The 21,083-nt window shown below is 42.5% G+C and overlaps 1 protein-coding gene across 1 annotated transcript in view; it reads left to right on the top strand.

Moving 5' to 3' along the window:
- The window catches only part of PELI2 (pellino E3 ubiquitin protein ligase family member 2), a 68,230-nt gene that overhangs the window by 982 nt on the left and 46,165 nt on the right, over positions 1-21,083 (top strand). The gene's annotated exons all lie outside the window — the stretch shown is intronic.

Genomic DNA, 21,083 nt, shown 5'->3' with positions numbered 1-21,083 from the left:
GGGAGACGGCGTCCTCCTTGCAGATGGCAGGGAGATGACTTTGGAACGAGGAAGGTGAAGCGCTTATATTCAGATTCGTCGTGGAAATGTTTATTTTCTCGGCTTGATATGGATCTTAAAGTAATCCGCTTGGCATTACGCTGTTGCCCTGCTGTTAAAGCTCGCAGCCGCTCTGCTGAGCGCCGCGGAGGCAGATGAGGGAGAAGCGTCTAAGCCCTGCTTGCTGAGAGCCCTCGCCAACCTCAGAAGAGACGCTTAATTTTGGTAGTTCAGTACGTGGTAACGTGTGGTTAATGGTGTAGTTTTTCAGCGCTAAACACAACGGAAAGGTTTGGAGCCAGCCGCGAAGCAGCACGGTCACAGCCTCGCTGCGTTACTCAGCCTCCCCCAGAATCTGGTACATATTTGCTGCAAGGTCGTAGAAAACCCTGTTCTGGTTTCTTCGGGGTTTTTGTTCTGTTTCGGTGCTTTCCTAAAGAGCCGTGTTCACCTTTGCAGAAGAACTGTTTGAAAAAGAGCAGTCCAGGCTGGGTACTCGTATCCAGTAGTGCAGCTTTTTTCCTTAAGGATGCTAAATGTTTCCTGTCACGAGACTGGGTCAAGATGCAGTTACCGTGGAATAAAACACAGCTGCTATCATGAACGGGGTGTAGCTGGTACTTGAATTCCTTGTATTTAAGTCCCTTGATTCGTGAGGAATACCCATATCACACTGAATTTAATAAAGGAACGTTCTTACTGTTTCATTTGTGGCGATGGAGGGCGAGCTCAGCTGTGCAACACTGTCTCTGGCAATAAAGTCGTAGTATAATGCAGAATCTTTAATTAAATTAGAGTGCATAAATTGATGTTGTGCTGCAGAGCCTCTTTGTGCACAGCTGGAAGCATTTTCCTTTCTGTTGCTTTACTATTTTTAGCAGCAGTTGAAAGTGCAGAAGTATGAAATGTTTTGGCTCTGATCTTAACCTGGCAAAGTCTGGTGCGCTTTGCCTTTAGTATGGGGACTCATTGATCTCGGCTTATCGGTTCTGCTGGGCTCTTGATCTTCACTGTCTGTGTTGAAACACGCCAATAAAATCGAAAAAAAATGTATATGGCTGCTGAGTTTGGGTCCTGTTTGAGTTTCAGCCGTTCTCTAAAACTACTGAGGCTGCATCTTGTAGGTGTAAGATGTACTGAAAATGCAAACAGATGCTGTTGTCCTTGCAGTGCAGCCAGGGACAAGAAGTCTGTGCAAGGGAGCTGAGTGTCCCTGTGGCTGCACTCAGACAATGGGGCATTGGCTGTCACTGCTCACACAATGGGATGTAGGGCTAGGTAGACGTGATGGAAGCAATCCAGGAAATCTCATGACTTCAGTAACTGTATTTTTAATTTTTAGACCGAAGATTGTTGTTTTAAGAGCCCTTTGCAGCTTCAGGAGTTGACTACTGCATGTCCTATCAGAGGTGTCTTAAATATTTGTAGTGCCATAAATAATGCAAACATCCCTCTCTTTGGTGACTCAACATTTGTGACTAGGAACTCTTGGAACAGCTTAAGCTGTTCAGTATGCTAAAAAAAAAAAAATCACTTAATACCTGTTTTGTATTAAAATCTTGTAATCTGGAGTTTCATTTAAATAAGACAATGTAAATCTGCTCTCCTCCCTGCAGTGAAACTGAGACCTGGGGACCAGCAGAAGCGTTCTGTTGCAGCTCCTGTTACAACTGCCTGATTAAAATTGATAGAGCAGCCTCGCAGCTAGGTTTAAAAAAAAAAAAAAAGCTGTTTTGAGACACTGTGTGGGTTGTTTTTTTTTTTTTTTTTTTTTTTTTTAAGCCTTGATTGTGATGTTGATGAATAACTTGTGTCTTGAACTGTGAGACTTTTAAATTAGGTGGTGAAGAGGATGATGAACAAAGGAATTGGCATACCTGGCAAATTGCTGAGCTCCTGTTTTTAAGATGACAAAACTTTCCCTTTATCTTCTGCTCTCACTCTGCCTTAGCACTATTAAAGTGGGGTTGCTGTACCTTGACCTTTAATTCGAGGGAAAGGTGTTTTTTTGGCAGGAGGTGGCTCTCCCAGCAGGGCACGTTCCTTTTGTCTCAATAGTTGGGATTGTTCAGTCTGCACTCAGTGTGAGCCTCAGTAAAGCCCGAGGCGTTTGGTGTTTCTGATAACCTTCTCCCAGCTCTGTGCTGTGTCTGTGCTGGCAGTGATGTGGCAGCGTGTGTTTGGTTAAGGTTTTGCCGAGGTTTACATAATCAATGTTGTAGTGAATAGAAACAGTTTATGTAAATCGAGCCAGACAGGTCAAGATGGCTGGTAAAGAAGAGATCATCTGCTTTATTGTGAATCTGCTTGTGTACATCTGCTCGTAGCATCATCTGCTCACAAAAGGCTCTGGATTTCTTGGTGAAGCAGAAACATTCATATTCTAATTCTTTTTGAAGAAAAAAAGAAAGCAGCTTTGTTTGAAGTCCTGTCAAAGTAATGGCTCATTATATATTTCTTGGAAGGTGGGGCTGGGGGGAGTTAAGGAGATGCTGAATGCAGTACCAAGTACCTGAATAGTGTCAGGGTGTTTGTTACTGCCTTTGTCAGTAGCTTTTGTTTGACTTCCCTGGTGCCTTAATGTTTTGAGGTGCATGTCCTGGCCCCTTTGTCCCCTAACTTTGAATTGTGCCCTGAAGCCTTTATTCCAGCAGTGTCACTTCTGCTAAATGCTGGAGGAGCCGGTCCCTGGCTGCAGGGGGTGGCTGTCACTGAAGGCAGGTGTCAGTGGCCTGGTGCTCTTAAATCCTTTGGGACTGCACGCTGGGGATGGGCAGCTGTGACCTCCCAGGAAAGTCACTTGATTAAAATGGTGTAAATTGAAGGAGGAACAGCAAAGAGACATGAGCTGTAGTCAGTGGCTGAGTTCTGAAGCAGTGAAAGATTTGTACCTGCCATTGAATGCTTTTTTTGGATGGAGTTTCAGGTAGTTGTGTGCATGTAAAGGGAATATTTCTTACTAACCAAGGGCTTTCTTGGTGTTTGCTACTCCTTAGCAAGGAGGTACAGCCTGGTGCATCCTCAGCTGAGTAAGACTTTATTGTACAGACTTACTGGATTTTGCAATATCTGTTGCATTTTTTAAATTTAACCCAACAAAACTTTAAGGGCTGTCCCTCAGTGTTGTTACAGTAGTCATTTTGAAATTGCTGCCAACATTTTACATGTAAAGTTTTCATTGGCTACCATTAAAATAAATGAATTGGTTAATTTGGAGGCTTCAGTGCTGAAATAAGACTCTGTGAGTTATGTGAGCATTGTTTAATGTGGATTCTTGGACATCCTTGAATAAACAGGCTGTATTTTTGCTTAAATTTAAACTTTTGAGAAAGTAGAGTAAAAGGGTAGGTCTTGGAGTAGTAGCCTGGTCTGGTGGAAGATGTCCCTACCCATAGTAGGGGTTTGGAACTACATGGCCTTTAAGGTCTTTTACAACCCAACCATTCTGGGATTCTACAAAAATTCTCACTTGTGTTCACAGTCAGACATTTTGTAGTAATTTTTTGGGAAGCTCTTCTCGTTGATGGACCACTTTATAGTTGAAGCAACTTTAGATCTGAAACAGTCTTTTTGTGTTAATCTGAAGGGACATGCATTTTTAAACTCCTATTTTTCATACTGTCTCTTTCTGACTGATCGGAGTTCCCACTACCACTGCCTTCTTGCTGAGTAAATAAAGTTTCTGAAGTGTCTTCTGCTTATAAACACATTTCTGTTTTTTTTAACTTATCTGTCTGGCTTTTCACATCACTCTTGCTCATCTCTTGCTCTGCAGTTCAGGAAGAAGCCAGTGCAGGTTTCCAGTGATGTTGACAAATGCAGAAACAGTGTGGGATCTCTGCTTGTCCTTGAGTGCTGTTTGCTGCTGTGCATGGACTGAAGGAGGAGGAGGGAGAGTCATTCTGGCAGTGGAATTAAACTGGGACTTAGTTTGCACATAGATGGATTTGCTGATGCCAGGCTGAGGCTTGGTTTAATGACTTGGTGATTTCCTGCACTATCTGCTATAGATATATTGGTGAAACTGCTTAGGTGATTCAAGTTCTGCTTTTAAGCCTTATTTGAAAATGTACTTTAGGTTTCATTTAAAGGAATGACTGTAGCACATAATAGGAACTACCAGTTAAATGTGTTCAAGGTCATGATTCTCTGAGAATCATTGGCTCTAGCAGTCATAGCTGGAAGGCTGCTGTTCTGGAGAAATAGATTTTGGTTTTTTTGTTTTTTCTTTTTTTTTTTTTTCTTTGATATTGACTGTGGCTTCTTGGTGACCTTTATGTCTTGTGCTGGGTTTATGGTGGATTTTATATGTGCATATTGCAAATGTGTGATCAGGGTCAGTTCAGAACTTGCAAGGAGATTAATCAAACACCAGAAGAATTGTGTCTGAATAGAACATTAACTGCAGCATAGGAGAACAGTGGAAAGGATTATATCTGAGGAAAGGTCTGTGGATATTTTTGGAAAGCTTGTGTATGGCTGGATAGAGCAAATATTTTGCTTCATTTAAGCTAAGAAAGAAAACATACTTGAGTTGGTTTTTTGCAGCTATCCTATTCCTTGGAGTACTTTTGACTTTCTCAGAGTGCAGATTTGTATCCAGCTGTAGGCTTTATTCACAGCGTCTCAGTACTGATGTAAAATCAGAGAGCAGAAACGTCAGACTCTAAAATCTGTTTATTGAAGCAAATCACAGCATCAAACATCTGCATGTTTAATGTTTGTTAGAAAAAGGAAACTGAGTGCATTCTCGAAGTTTAACTAATCCCCTTGGTGTGTACAGGCAGGAGGTCACACATGTGGAAGTGAAAGACTCAGGGTTTTTTCTTAAAATATGGAAGACCGTTTACTCTGAATAAACAAGTCTGGGAAGTGTAGGACTTTGCCTTTGATGCACTTCTTGTGTAGAACCAAGTAGCTGTTCCCCTTCAGCCCTGGCAGAATCAGGGATGAATAGTTTTCCATTTTCAGCTGAAATTTGTAAATGGGTAAATACTGTAACAGTCCACTTGGTTACTTAAAAATACGCATATAAACCAAGAAATTACTTTCTAGGCTGTTAAGGTTTGGGTTTTGTTGCTGAAAGCAGTATCTTGCTTAAGTTATTTCATGTTCCTTCTTAACAACAGGCTGTTCTTTAACTGTGATTATAAGGTTGTTTGAGAACAGATTTTTCCTAAGAAGTCAGGAACTTATTATCCAGTTCAAACTGAAATTGTGGCTGGTTTATGCTTACAGATCTAATGCTGCTCTCTAACTTGCTGGGTAGTGACAGAAGGTATAAACTTTGTTATCTTAAAGCATCAACTCCTCCTTCTGTACCCTAATGAGATGTGGAGTGTAGTACTGAGCCTGTGCCTTGCTATAGGTGGGGTTTGTTGGTTCAGGGTGCCAGCACAGAAGTTTTACAACTGCTTGTAAAGTCCTACAGAAGAGTCTTGTTTCCTGTTGGTATTGTCTGCACGTTCCCAGTTTGTCCTGAGCATGTGTGGCTGTAAAACCTTGCACAGATGACTCCTCTGGTGTGTTAGTTGCAGTCTTTGTTTAGTGCTTCTTGTGGTGTCATCTCAGTCTGGTTATTCTGCACTGTCATACTTGTGGCTTATTTGTCCTGTGGTCAGCAAGGCAAGTGAAGTAGAGGAGGATTTGGTCTAAGCTCCCAGCTTGAAGCAGGATCTTGAGCTGGTTTCCAGTGTACTTTGTGCTGTCAAATCCTTTTTTGCCTTTACTGTTTGATACCCTAAATCTCATTTGTGTTGGGGATGCTTTTTCCTTTATCAACAGAAATCCTTATGTTTATTCTTGCTCCGTCCCAAGGTCACCACTGGAAGCTTGCATGTGACTTGTCACGAGTTTAAACCTTGAGGGACAGGAATGAGGATGCTGGCATAGGGACTGTGCCTGCTTCCAGAGACTTCTGAGGCAAAGCTGCTCATTCTGTTTGTTTGATAAAGACATCACTAAATGGTGCCCTTGCATTTTTCACTTCACCTGCATAGACCAATATTTTGAGGGACTCCTGCCTTTCCTTCAGAGAGCTTGTTTCCCTCCTGATAAAGTGCAGTTCAGAATTTTATGCCTCCCTTATTTTTGCATCATACTTGTTTTTAGGCATCTCCTGGTGTAGCTTTATACAGGTTAGTCCTGAGTCTTGAGTTCATAGTGACATCCCCATACTTTGGGGGACCAATTCGTGCCTTGTCTGACAAACTGTAAGTAACATCTGAGATTAGACTGCTTTAATCCTATTACTTGCTAGCCTGGAATAGTCTTGGTGCTCATGTTAAGCAAAGAGTACAGTTGAGAGCAGTGGGGGTTCCAAAGCAGAGATTAGTGAGCTCTGAGGGCTGAGCAGGAGCAGTGCTGTCCCAGCAGCTGTGCCCCCTCTGTGCTGGCTCCTCTGTTTGACCTCGTGATGTCACCTCCTGTGCAAACACTCTCCCTGGGTCTCTGCAGTGTCCATGACTGAATAATGATTTAAAACCAGACAAAGAGCAGGGGAGGACAGTGGGCAGTAAACTGATTGTAGGGTTTTCTTAAAGTCTGAGTAGGCATCGTGGTGCTGGGAGTTCAGTACTAGGAGTAACCTGTGTTTGGGTTTGCCTCAGAATAAACATCTCTCCTGCCCTTCCCACAATCAGCACTTGTTGGCTGGAGTTAAAAGATCTTAGGGTTCAGGAAGACAGTCCTTGTAGGAAATCCCTGTATGGTGAAACTTCAGCAGTTTTAAATATTTGGTTTTTGATGACTTGTCCCTGAGGGGCTGTGTGGTGGGAGGATGCAGCATTTTAGTGTGATGGGGTTATGAGTGATGTGTGAAGAAGGTGACTCTGGACTTGCATTGTCTTCATCTAGACAATGCTTCTACATTTACTCCTTCTGATTAGTGTAACCTCTGTTCCTAAAAATAGCAACTATCAGCTGGTTTGCAATGAAATTTCACTCAGTCCTTCATGTTCCAGCCTTGGAAGTCCTCGTGTGAGGTCACTGGGAAGCACGCCCATAGCTGGGTAGTACAGCAGTTATTGGCTCATGGAGAAGTGAGAGTAATTCAGCTAAAAGCTTTCCTCTGTTTCACAACAGAAATGTCATCTGGAGGGAGCACATTATAAACAGCAGTTGTGAAAATGGATACAGACCACATCTGCAGAGCTGAAGAGTTTGTTGTGTTAAAAGCAAAGTGGTTTGGAGATGAGCTCTGTTTGATGAGGAATGATGTGAAGGTGCTGATAGCTGAAGGACGTGTTTAGGCATCCTGCTTTCAATAGCAGCTTGTTTATGCAGGAGAGAAGGAAAGCAAGCAGGCTCTGTTTTGTGTTTCTGGAAGTGATTTACTTCAGGTCATTTAACAGTATAATTTTCTATATTTCATGCTGACCTCACTGTAGATACAACTCATGTTTCAAGGAGGATGGAGTAGATGTGGGCTGTACCTAATCTGGGTAGCACAAGGCTTCCTGTTCTAGGGAATTGGTACAAAAGCCACACGTGCCCTCACTGAGTGTTTGTCCATAAAGAGCTGATGTTCTTCTGTCATATTTATTGCTTGTATTAACTACGATACAGCTACATTGCTGTGTAGGAACTGATTATGTTTACCAGAGGTGCCAGCAGGCAGCTGTGCAGTGAGTCAAGTACTGTGTAAAATGTCTGTTGTGCTGCCTCCCCAAAGGAGTGGGGACAGGCAAGAAAAGTTAGGAGACAGCTGGCACATAGCAGGTTAAAAGGAGAAGGCCAAGAATCATTGTGGTCTTCTCCTTGAGTACTGTAATGTTAACTGAGCCCTGTTGCAGAATTTTTTTTCTCTTTACATTCAAGGAATTGAGGACAGAAAGTTCTCAGTGTTTCTTTCTGAGGAATGCTTTTTAACTTTCTGAAGCACTTACTGAACTATAATGATGTGTTTAGTGGGCTTTCAAATTACTCTTCACCCAGAAATGTGTGTGCTGTCTTTAATTTAGAATCCAGTACATAAGCTGTCATGAAAGAATTTTGTTCTTCAAACTGGCTGACTAGCAATGCCTCAACAAACAGGTAGACTTCAAACTTCTAAGGTATATCCTCTTAAGGCATGGAAATGTCCTGGGTGAGGACAGAGTGGGACTGACAGTGAAGACAATTAGTCACTGTCTGAAAGTAAACAAATTGAAGTGAATAAAAGCTTAAATCTCTGCTTGCCTGTTACAAATAATCTGGAGCCCAAACGTGCAAACCCTGGAGCATGTGCCCCTAGCAGGAGTGAAAGAACTGTTTAGTCTGGACACAGAAGTTAATGGGCTGAAACTCTGATATAAGCACAGCTGTATTTCTTCACGTGCAACAGCATGAATTGATTTTGATTGTTGGTGTCTGATTTAGTGCTGGTGGAGGCACAGCCTTTGAAACAGGAGTAGAGTTTGTGTGTGTCCTCCTTTCACAGGAGACGCGGCGCTGGTGAAAGATAGCTAGGGCTGGGAGGTTCCTGCTTCCCAGCACATCCTGTGCCAGGGTTCAGCACCTCACAGACTGACTGTGTTTTTTATAGAGCATTGGCTAATATACCAAAATGTTGCTGTACTTTCAAGTTGCCTTCCCCCTAGTGCACGCTTGACCTCTGAGAGCAAATAGCTGTGCAGCTCAATACTTGGATTCAAAATCATTTTGGTGTTGAAGACAAATCTTTCAGACTTGATAGGATTCGTTACCTTGTGCTTGCCCTAACCATCCTGCTAACATACATGCAATACTTAATTTGAATTGCATTCTGAATCTTAAAATTTGCTGGAGTAGTTTCTCAGTGCATCAGGGAGTTTTTGCTTCATGAGTTTGGTGTGTGGCTTTCTCTGCTGGGCAGTGGGCAGAAGTCCCATTCCAGAGCCATGTGTGATGGGAGAGGTGGCAGTGCCCTGCTGCAGGTCTGAAGAATTTGGAGGAATTCTTCCTAAGTGTTCCCTCATCTGCCAGAAGATTTAATTAAATGGGCTGTCAATACCTTGGTGGCTTTTGCCAAAAGACTGCTGGCAAATTAAGCAAATGGAATGATTTGGTGTTGGGGCAGATCTGTGAGGAGGCAGATTGCTGGTTCATGTGAGCAGCTGAGTAACTTCTTCCATCAGAGCAAAAACTGGAGAAGGAAGTTGGGCAACAGCTAAATGGACAAACCTTGAGTGGTTGTTTTACTCCACTTTTGTTTTAGGCTGGGCTTCACTGGAGGAATGAAAATGAAAGATGAGAGATGCCTCAGAACAGTACTGGTGGTGCAGCTGCCCTTGGAGAGTGCTGGCAGTCTGGGAAGTTGCAGGATCTGCCTCCATGGGCAGTGGCCATGGAAGCTGCAGTGCTTTATTCTTACTGACTGTGCTGGGATTTGTTCCCTAGGTGAGATGCCTTGCTCAAGGTGCCAGGGTAGAGACTGCAAGCTGCTTGTTTGCTTTTAGAGATGTACACTGCAAATTTTCCCTGTAATTTCCATAAATACTTTCTTAATACCCAAATGTTTTTTTTTCCTGCCCTTTTTGGTAATGAGTCCCTGTGCCCGTTTAAAAGACTTGGATGGAGCTTTCCCAAGATCTCTGCATATGTTCCTTCTTTTGACTATGAAAGATAACTAAGCTGGGTTTTTTCCAGTAGTTGCAGTCTGCTTGCTGTCAGAGCAAAAGAGCTTTAACTTTTGACTTGGGTTTGGTGCCTTTTTCCATGTTTGAGCACAAAATGCTGGAGTTCCATTGCTCACTTAGCTGTGCCTTATCTCTGGTTGTGCAATTCCACTTCCAGCTGCAAAACTGAGTGCATATATCCAGTTTTATTGCAAGTTCAGAGTTTCCAGCATGCAGAGACTGGTGTTACCCAGCAAACAGCTCTCCATGTAAGGATGCAGGGAGACTACAGAAAGTACAGTTCCCTCTGTAAGCAAAGCCAGGGTTTAAGTGATTAGCAGGGTCAAGTCAAGCTCTGTGTACCCTCCTAGTTTATTATGTGCAATGTGACTTCACATTCAGCTCAGGAATTGGCCTCTGATCACATATTGCTGGTTTGCACCTTCAGCTCTTTGGAGGAGGCTGGTTTATGTTGTGGCTTTACCTACTGGCGATCTCTTGGTGTAGAGAGAAAAATGGTAAAATGATGCTTTGTGAAAGGGTAAGCAGATTGAGGCAAAAGTGATTTGCTCTTTCACCCCTGGGCATTCTGTGGCCAGTGCAGGTGGGAAGGAAGGAACTGGATTTGGGGTTGGCTGGGGTCCAGTTGCAGACACTATTCAGACCCAAGCCAGAAGGAGTATGGTCTTATTTGTAAGTTTTGGGCAGAGATGACAGTTGAGAAAAAACAGCTGTCTCACTTTTGTGAGCTGATGAAATTAGTTATGAATATGTCAGGTGGTAAAAGTGGGATGCTTTGTGCTGTGCAGAGACTGAGAAATGCATTGAAGATCAGTTTGTCATGCCTGAGTCAAGAGACCAAAACATTTAGCCGAGTTAAACTAAGAGAGATAAGAATGTATGATGCTCTTTAATATCCAGAAAATAAGTGTATTCATTTGTAAAAACAAGTCATTTATTGTAACCACGAGTCCAAAGGGAAGTTGTCCCACCTCCTGCACCATTCTTACTTGTGCAAGAACTAAGTGGAGCTTGTGTAAGTGATTGTGAGCAGCCTTTGGTTTACTTAGTCATTATTAAATCTAAAGGCTGGTCTGGGTAGGGATAACACACGTTTTATTTTCCTCCTAGACTTTTCCCTGTATTTGGAGAAAGACAGTTTATTTGATGTACAGACCTATGCAGTTTGACAGTTACTGTCAAAATTTGGAAAATATGGTATAGAAGCAGAACTTGACAGGACCTTTTAGTTTCCTGTTATTTGTTGTTTGTTTTGGAAGAACAACAGTCCACATAATGACTGTTTAGATGGGCAGTTTGTCTTGGCATAAATGAATCCTGGTTGAAATCTGGAGAAGTTCTGAACCAGGTGCTTCTTTCACTGATGGTCATAACTGCTTGTAGTGATGCTTCAGGTTTTAGCTTTTCTATTTTTTGGATTCTGTGCTACTTTAGTGTGTGGGTCTGGGCTTCATATTAGAGGATGGTAAGTTCTCTTCACAGAGTAGGGAGAGAAAACAATTCCTGCTCTAGCTGGGGACCAAGGACACATGATCCAAATCTCAGGCCCAAGAGCACAAACAACGTGGGCTGAAGAGAGAAAAACAAGAAGGATGGGACTGCATGGGCTAAAGCTGGAATTGGACAATGAACTCCAAGATGCAAATGGAGCAGAACTGATCAAAGTGAGAGACCCTGTGACCAGTTGTCCATTTTGGGACCATTTTGGTTCATCTTGGGTGCAGCCCTGGCTGGGCTCTTGTGCTGCCCAAGGTGGATCCATTGAGCCCTCCTAATAAAGCCCTACTTTCTTCTTTAACCCTGTCTAGTCTGTGTTCTAAGTCAACTTTCACAAGGCATCAGTAGCCTCTGGAACTGCTGCTGTTTGTGGTGTGGGATAAGCTGTCTAAGGATCTGGTGTTGAGACAGAACAAGGTGTCAGTTTTGGGCTGGTGATGCCACAGCTGGAGAGAAGCAGTCACTGCTCCTCTCTGCTCCTGGCTGCCCAGGCAGTTTTCTTGCAGGACACTGAAGCCTCAGCTCTGCTGGCACCACGGGCTCCCTCTCCCAGTCATTTTCCATCTGCCTCTGGTGAATATGCTGTGATTTACTGAGGGATGTAGTGACAGGTGAGGTTGTAGTCTGTAACTGGAAATGAAGGATGTCACTGAACTGATTTTATTCCACAGCCTCCCGATGCTATTTGAGCTCTGGTGAGGAGAGGCTGTAAAGATGAATGAGCTTCCTACCCCCCTCCTTGTTAGACATCAGGGAATCCATGTGACTGCTTCTCACCTCTGAGAAAAAGCTTCAATTGGAGCTGTCACCTTAGTAGACAAAGAAGGAATCCAACTGCAAGACATGTACCCAGAGGAAATCATGCTTTGCTGGTTCCCTGGCTTATCAAACTCCTTGTTTTTTCATTGTTCTCCTTGTCACTACCAGTGCTTCACCTCTGCTGCCTGCAGTAGTAATAACAGTGTTGGGATGTTGAGTTTGAGTGAGTGGGAATAGACAAAAATGTTCTGCTACCCCAGGTAACTGAGGGATGGGTGTAGGGGAGGTTTGAGTGTAGAAGAGAATAACTCTGAGTGTTGTCTTTTCTTGGAAAACCAGCTCTTTGGAGTTATTTTGAACACAACCTGAAACTGCTTTGAGAATTGTCAGCAATGTCTCATGTAGTTTAGCAGCCTCATATTTTTTGCCTCATGGATGAGCTCAGTTCAGAGCTAAGAATAGTATTCTGTGTTACTCAAACATTTAAATTTTCTGGATGTGGAAAGTCCTCTTTTCCTAGTGGTTGTAAAATAGCCTAGTGGAGGATTTTTGTCCTTGGCTGAAACTCTAAAAGGAAAAATTTGGGATTTGTCCAGACATGAATGCCTCTCCAGTAGATTTCAGGCTTGTTCCTTTCTAATGGGCAGTTCCAGGAGATTTGCTGCTGAGTTTCACAGAGATACTGAAACAAACTGATGGGGTGTGAGTATTTCTGGATGTCATTCTTATCTCCTGCTCCCCCTCAAGGTGGTGCAGCCTGAGAGATTTCTACAAATGCTTATTTTTGATAGGGCTGTAGGAGGAAAGGAAAACTGTCCCACAGTTGTGAGACACCCTTAGAGATATTACTATGAGTATAATGCCAAAGAATTGCCAGAGTAGCAAGGGTTTATGTTCTGAAATGCACATGCAGCACCTTCAGCTGGGCAAGGGAGGACAGGAAAGAATTTGGTATCTGCAAAACCCACATAAAAATGTGATAGTACAGACATAATCTGAATCTTGCATATCCTCATGCACTGCAGTGGCTGCAGAGCTCTTCAGCATTGTACCACTCCCCTCTTTAGCTGGAAATAGTGCAGCATGGCCAAGGTGCCCTTATGGAGAGTGATGTCAGGTATAAAAACTTGAGGGCAACAGGGAATCTCTGCAGCCAGGCAGCTGTAATCAATTACTTGATTTCTGTGTCTCTCAACTAGCTCCTGCAGTCATGCTTTGCTGGGCAATGCACTTCCAATTTCAGTCTTGGGCTCATAAGCTTTATTTCCACAGCTGAATTTCCATTTGGCTTGCAAAAGCTACTTTTGAGTCCTGTAATGCTGTTTGATATTATGGCCTCTTCTTGGGGAAACATTGCTTTAAACAGATCCTCTGTTTTCTTGGTCTGGTTTGCCCCATAGGGTGTCCTTGCCTTTAAAATCAAAGGAGTCTAGAGAAATAGAGAGAAACATATGGGGTGGCTTGTTTTCTTGAAAGTTGGTGAACAAAAATAGTAATAGTATGCTGTCTGTCTTTGTGGGTGTTGGCAGAGAAAAAGAGCTGGATTTCCAAAGGAAATAATTTGAGGGAGAACTATCTGTGGTTTTAAACTTATTTTCTTTTCTACAAGCCATTGTGCCACTTGTGCACATTACTTAATATCTGTTGGAATGAAACTGCAGCTTGCAGAGTTTAACCAGAAGTAGGCAGGCTGGAATGGTCCTGCCAAGGAGCTGAGTGAGAGTTTTCCTCTAGGAAACTTCTCTGCTTTAGAGCCTTCAGTGTGGCTTTAGGGTTTCAGAGCCTGCATCTGTGTGTGAACACAGTCTTGTGTGGTTGTTTTGCACAAAAGTCTCTTGCTGTTTCAGTGAGGAGGAGGTGCCTTCCCATCTGCAGAGCACAGCAGTGCAAGATCTCCTGTTCTGGCACTGCTGCATGAAGCTCTGTAGTGAGATTCTTCAGAGATCAGAATCTCTGAGCATTTGGACCTGGAAAAACATTAGGAGTTCATCACTTCTGTTGTTTTGATTCATTCTTAGTAAGTGGTGTTTTCTGAGGCCTGTGAAAGGTCAATGTTTATTTTCTGTAGCATTTTGGGAAGCCCTCTTAAGGGAAGCAAAATCTGAAAATTCTGTCGGTGAAAGTGTGAACCTGAAAGATTTTACTGTCATGAAGGTACATAGATCAGAATTCATTCTGCTGATCAGCAGTAAACACCTAATGGCTTTGCAGAAATCTTTTCCTGGCTAGAGATGTCTGATTAACTTTGTTACAGATGATGATAAAAGCAAACACCCAAGGTTGCTGTGAATTAGTAAGCTGTCAGCGTGTTTTAAGTCTGAAGAAGATATATTGAAGTCTAGCTCTCTGCACTGCTGCACTGTTAATTTCTGGTTTATTAAGACTTTTTTTTAATAACCCCCACAGTTACAGCAGTGCTGTGATGCCTGTGTACCAGTAGGTTTCAGGTAGATCTTTCAGACAGGGTATGAAGAATAATTTATCCTGGATAAATTTTGGATTTTAGGACACATAACACACTTGCTAACCAAGAACAGGCAGAAAGGTAATTCTTTGCTTTTTCTCTTTACTTACCCACTCTAAACATGCTAGGAGCAGGCAGTGCAGTAGATTATCTTCCCTTTGACAGCATGTGCCACGGAGCAGTTGATATAGTGCAGAATCAGTGATATTAAGGAAGCTGCTGTGTTCAGAGGCAGCAATGCTTGCAAGTGCTGCAAAGAAGGAAACCCAGTTCTTTATTTTTTGTTTCTGAGGCAAATATTTGGGATTCTCTTCAGCAGCTGGGGTTGAACTGGGACCTGTGCATTTGTAAGGGTGTTTTTTTCCCCTGGGAAATTAAAAGGAATGTTAAAATTGATGGAATTAGACTTGGATGTTGCAGGTCAGGATGCAGTAGTTGAGTGCCTCACTTTCTATTCAGTGCACTGCTGGTGAGATCACCTATGTTCACAAAATGGATGCAAATTTTATCTCTTCCTCTGTGCTAAATGGTACTGAAATCAACCTAAGACTATTCTTGTTATGCTTGAGTGTTTGAAAAAGCTGTAACAGACATCCTGGAACTTCTTCCACTGTCTGTGAAATCACAAAAATGACATTGTCACTGCTTGTATTTGGAGGTGAACTGAAGTTATGAGGAAACGATCACCTTTTCTTATGAAAATGTGAGCTATCAAATAGTCCTTGGTAGGGTTTTAGGGAAAGAACGTGATTTCTTAGGAAATGACTGTTGGGACTGTGCTTTTATTTTCAAAAGGCTCAAATGGTCCTTTGAGTGAAATGTAGTTTCTCCATAATGTATAATGTAGTGCAGTTTCACTGTAACGTGGTGTTATTACTGTTCATTCCTCAGGCTAAAATTTGAGCAGTTTGGTTTTGCACCTTGGAGCATGTGGGAAGTACAGATAGACTGGGGACATGTTCAGAATGTCAGGGCAGGTGGGTTTTGAGGTCTCTTGTCCCCTTGCATGTTATGAAGTCTAATTTGTCTCAGTTTTGAAACTTGCAGCCTTTTCTTGATGTGATGTGTAAGAGCAGATTGTAAATAGTTTCCAAACAAAGCTGTGTGGTTCCTAAGCCTCTGATGATGTGGATCAACAGGATTCCTCCTTCCCTTCTTTCCTCCTGTGCACTAAACCCAGCTGTGTGTAGTACTTTGCTTTGAGAGGGATTTTGTGTTTTTCTGACTTGTTTTCAGTGCAGTGAAAGTCAGGCCTCGCTTTCTACTGTATCTGTGTGTATTTAACCAAACACCCTATCCAACAATTCTGGTGGCATTTCGTGGATTATGGATCCTTCTCAGATGAGTAGCATTTCCTCTGTGCTATGAGAGGTTTAGGGTTGGAAAGAGGATTCTCTAAACATGGTGCTTTGCCCACCTCTTGTGCTCTTTTAGCTGGAATAAAAAGCATGCTTTGAAATGAACCTGATTGGATTATACCCTGTATTTTGCTGTGCACTAACATTGCTGGTTTTCTGCAGTGGTGAATGGTTTTAGCTGGCAGCTTTGGAGATGGGCTTAAAGCACTCAATAAAATTGCCTCCTTGTTAAATGAATGCTGGGGGGAGCAGTAAAAATGTTGAAAATAAGGATTGTTAAGGAAATCATTATGTGAAAGAAGAGGTTTCCTTACCCCTTACCTTTTGCTTTCTGAAGGGAAACCTCTTGCATTCTAATGCTCTGCTGGCCTATTACTTCTATTTGAATTATATAATAATATATTAAATGTGGGGGTTTTTTCCTGTTAAAGTTGCTACATTTCTTTTTCCCTGATCATATCATGGTTATCTGTGTTTTATGTTGAGAGGCTCAGGTCATCCCTGCCTAGGGAGTTTTTAGCTATTAAGTTGTTTGGAACTTCAGGTTATTTGACTGCTTTACCTGAAGCTTATCCTAATGCTCTAGCATTCTGCATCAGCATGTTCTTGGGTTCTTCCAGTGTCAGCTTTTAATCAAACTACTTACATAGCTGTCTTTGATTTCACAAAACCAAAAGTAACAAATTATTTTCCATAAAAATGATCTGGGACAAGTAACAAGCCACTTGCTAAGAAAAAATCAAGGTGGGTAAGAAGAAGTTTCTGCAGAAAGTTTCTCCCAGCCCAGGAGAAACACCAGCTCTTCTGTATTCCTGACTGCATCTCCCTGGTCTTCTGTGCCAGTAGCTGCAGTAATAAAGCACTGACTCCTGTGCCCCTCACTTTTGGGACTGGTTGCTTCTGTATTATTTTACTCCAGAATTTCTTCTTTTGCTCCTCAGTGAGAAGAAGAGTATCAAATAGCCAAGAGTTTTGGGAATCTTGGAGGAAGCTGGTTGTGTGGTGTAAATAAAGCTGTTTCAAAGCAGTTCTTGCACAATCCATTTGGTATTTGCAAGCCAAGAGCATCCTTTAATTTTCTGTGTAGAGTGAAATTAACACAGATCAGGTGGGTTTTTCTTCAAGTGCCTGTATTACGTAAGCTAAACATGCATGAGGATTAGCCAGCTGTATTTTCTATAAATATTCTCCTGAACCAAACTTGATTTTTTTATTTCTCTTATGTTACAGCTGTTGTAATAGCAGGGCAGTCCTGCTGGTGCTGGAGGGGGATGTGTAGAGTGGAATAATTAAAAAAATATGAGTTAACCTGATCTCTAGGCTACCAAATCCTTTCATCTCTTGATGGGTGGAGGTGGGGGGAACAGGAGGAGGCCACAGCAGCCAGGAATAGCCTTTCCTCCCAAACCAGAAGAGTGACCAGTTCTGCTCCAGAACACCAGGGAATAATTAAGGTCACCCTGGAGAACCTCAGCTACTGCACATGTGACTTCTTGTGGTGTTTCCAGCAGATAAGGTTCTACTTAATTTGTATACTCTGGGAAGGAGGAAAGTGGGTTCTAGCTTATCTGATCTGCAGTAGGTGCCTCTGAAGGCTTTTTTTTGTGGTGTACATAACCTTTTACTGTGTGCTCAGCTAATCCATGGGGCTGGCTGGGTGGATGTGAGCATAAAAGTTTTGTGAGTGTAGTGTGAGGCTTTGGGGTGGCTCAGTGCTGGGTTCCTGATGGTAGAAGCAACTTTAGAATGGTAGCTAAAAAAGTAATTAAAAGTAGCTCCTAATCATGAGCCAGTGATGCAAATCAACCTTTTCTCTGAAAAAATCTGGGGTCATGGCACAGATCAGGCCAGGCTGCATTTCACTGAATCACTGCAGCCCCTTTGAAGACTGGAGGGCAGTACAGGGAGCAGGTAACAAAGCAAGGAGTACTAATATTTGGTGCTGGGGAGGAGAAGGCTTGTGGTGAACCCACAGGACTGATCACTGTGCCAGGGAGTGTTCCAGAAGTGCTGGAGAAAGGAATGCTTCCTGAAGTGTTTTATGACAGTAAAATGACTTCACAAATGCAAGTTTTAAGAACAAACACTTGTCTCAGAAGCAAAGGAAAAAAAACACACCAAACTGATTATAGCCACAATTAATAACTCCAACATACCTTTCTTATGGATAATCAAGTTCACAGATGCAAAAACATTGCTTTTAATTGGGTGAAGAGATGAGATTATTTGGGACTTTGGAACTTGTTGGTTTGGATTTTCTTGCTCTGCAGGAAGACTGGCTTTGTTAAGCTGTACAACTGGTAGTGATTAGAAAGCATTTATGCCTATGGAGATGTCTTAGCCAGCAGAGTCTGAGGTGGGACTGTGTCTTTCACTCAGAACTTCCTCCCAGGTTGCATAAACCCAAGGGCTTGGATCAGTGTTTTTTGTTAATCAAAGGATGGAAGCCCTTTGGTTATCCATGAGTTGCTTATTGCTGTAGCCTTTCTACTTAATTCTACTTCAGTTTTGTATTTGTAACTACTTAAAACATTTTCCTTCAGAAAGAAAGCAAAATCTGGTGGTTTAATTAAATTTTAAGATTAAAATTAAATTTTAAGATTAATTTTAATCTTCTAGCACATGAGCCTGCTGTGAGAAGGAAGATAGAACAAGTTGTTTAAGCTCTTTGGTGGATTTGGCAGGAAGTGCAGGAGACTTGCTTGCCCTGGATCTCCCGTGCTTGACCTGGATCTCCCGTGCTTGACCTGGATCTCCCGTGCTTGACCTGGATCTCCCGTGCTTGACCTGGATCTCCCTTGCTGTGTGCATGGGGAAAGTTTTAACTCTAAGGATGTTGTAACACAGTGGGGAGGCCTGGATCTTCCAGACTAAGTCAAACAGGGGTGTCATGGGTCAACTGGATCAAACCTTTGGGTTGGGGATGGAGCAAGTGACGCTGCCAGCTCTGTTTTCTGTCCCTCAGAAAACAGCTGTACACTTTTCCAAAGGTGCAGTGGGGAAAGGGAACTTTCTGCTCATTCAGGGCTTGTTGAGCTCCTGGGAGTGAGGGCAACAAGGATAAAACAGCATAAATAAAACAGTATCTTCCTTCCAGGCCTCCAGGAAACCTCAGCATTAAAGGTGTTGCCTGCAATGTGCTGTAGAGATCTGTGCAGCCCTGACTGTTGAAGGAGCAGCCATGTGTTCACTGCCAGAACTCCCCAACAGGAAAGGGATTAGCAAAGCTCTGGTGGTGGAGCTGCTTCTGGGACACACTGGTGCATGCCATCAGCTGGAGACAAGCTGAGACCGAAATTCATAAGGAGTTAATATCTGTGACACTGATAGAGCACCAGAGAACACAGTTCAAAGGAGGAAATGAACCAGGAGTATCCTGTTGGTACAGAAGTACTCCTTAGCTTTGCTTTTGCTATTTGGCAACTATTCCCCATGAGATTGAGTTTGAGAATAGCTTCACTGTTCTGTTTCACTGCAATTCTCAGATAAATTGCCAGTTGCAGACAGCAGCTGCTTGTTTTCTGAAGCTGTGATGCAGAAAAATGTGTTTGAAATAATTCTTGCCTTTTTTTTTTAAAGTAAATCCTTAGCCATTCTTTTGCTGAAATATTACTAGACACAAAATGAATTGTTGAGGTTGATACAAGGGAAGGAGGGCGTAAAGACTGTGAAGAACTGGCAGTGGTATTATATAAAGGGAGACACAAATACTCTTATTTTGTTGTCAGCTTGGTGTATGTTGAAGCTCTCTGTTTGTGTTTTGCTATAAAAATGTGACTTTTTCCCTTTCAGTGTGTGTTCAAGGGAGGGGGTGGAGTGCTGGATGCTTCAGCAGCAGAGGGTTTTCCAGTTAGTCAGGACTTGAATGTGGAGCTGTGAAAAGCTCTGGGACTGGGTGTTATAAAGGTGAATAATGAATCTTTAGCCTTCATATATGGTGGATGTCATGAAAGCTGTAGACTTGTAGCACTTCCAAGGGACTCTCTCCTGCTCCCTGCTGTTTTCCATGTTGGTGATACAAGTGTTTCTGTGGCTTTGCAGTGGGCTGGAGAGTGAGGAATGCGGTTTTAAAACTGAACTTAAAACATAAATCTAGTTTTGTTTCCCCTTCATGTGAACCAAGGAGAGAAGTAGTGGGAACGAATTAATAAATGAAAGGTGAGACTGCTGCTTTTGGCAGCACTGTGGGACCACACTGGTTCAGGGAAGGTGAAAATACAGTGTAAGCACAAACTGTATTTTACTATGTGTGGAGTATGTTCTACAGGATTCTACCAAATATGGGATCAGAATGTACTTACAAGGGAAGATTTACTCAAGTCTGACTTTGCTTCTGCAGCCTTATTGTTTAGTGAGCAGAGATATGCTGTTTGACTCACTAAAACTATGGAAACAACTGAACTGCAGCATCTCATCTGTTTATAGCCAAGTCTGTCATTTGGGATGGTTTTCATCCAAAAACGATGAGGTGAGCTGTAGAGCTGTCAGTGACAGACAAGGAAAGCAAAGTAAAATTATTCTTTTTTTGTCTGGGGGAAATATTACCAGTGAAAATCAAGAATTGTTCAGTTTTGGTCTTTTGGGAGGTAGTTTGCATAGGTATGCAGAAGTATTTAAGTTTATGATGGCTTGTATTTTGATAGCATTGTAAAAAAGAATCAGCTACATGCAGCACCTTCAATGTCAGCTAGTAGACACCTTAATTCTAAGGATGACTTCGTTGAGTTGAAGTCAAACTTTCCAAGGTGCAGGTCATGATTTGGAGCTGTTGTACCAAGTAACAGAACTGTCATTTATTCTTTACCACTGTCTAGGCTGGAATTTTTTTTAAAAACAAAATCAAAATAAACATAAACCAAAAAAGCTTGTATAACAAGCTTTCTGACAAACAGTTCAAAGCTTGTTGCTAATCTCTGAAGTAGACAAGTCCTTGTAGTAGTACAAGTAGTACAAGACTTGTAGAAAGTAAGAGCTTGCCACAGTGGACTGTGGGAGAGTGCAAGTGTAGTCTTGCTCTCCAGACAGCCCTGAATCCAGGAGGAGAGGCTTTCATTACACATCCCAGCCATGGGAAAAGCTTAATTGGAGTTTGCAGCTCATTGTATACCAAACTCTTCAAGTGTTTGATGTAAATCTGTAGGAAACTGGCTTTGGTAATTATGGTGCCCATAGCCCATGCCAGCACCACTCCCTTATTTGCAAGGAATAGTGCTATCAACTGAGATAATTATCCCAGGAAGTTTCATGATGCAGCTTGTCCCAGTGCTGCTGTCACTGAGAAGCATTTGGAGAAGTTCAGGACTGCTCCTTCCACGTGTGTTGGTCTGATGAACATCTGGAGAACTTCCAAAGTGCCCCACAGATCTGTGT

This window comes from Haemorhous mexicanus, chromosome 6, assembly GCF_027477595.1.
Source record: "Haemorhous mexicanus isolate bHaeMex1 chromosome 6, bHaeMex1.pri, whole genome shotgun sequence".
In the NCBI taxonomy this organism is placed as follows: domain Eukaryota; kingdom Metazoa; phylum Chordata; class Aves; order Passeriformes; family Fringillidae; genus Haemorhous; species Haemorhous mexicanus.
Note: the sequence above shows the minus strand (reverse complement) of the source record. Positions and strands in the feature narration are given on the sequence as shown.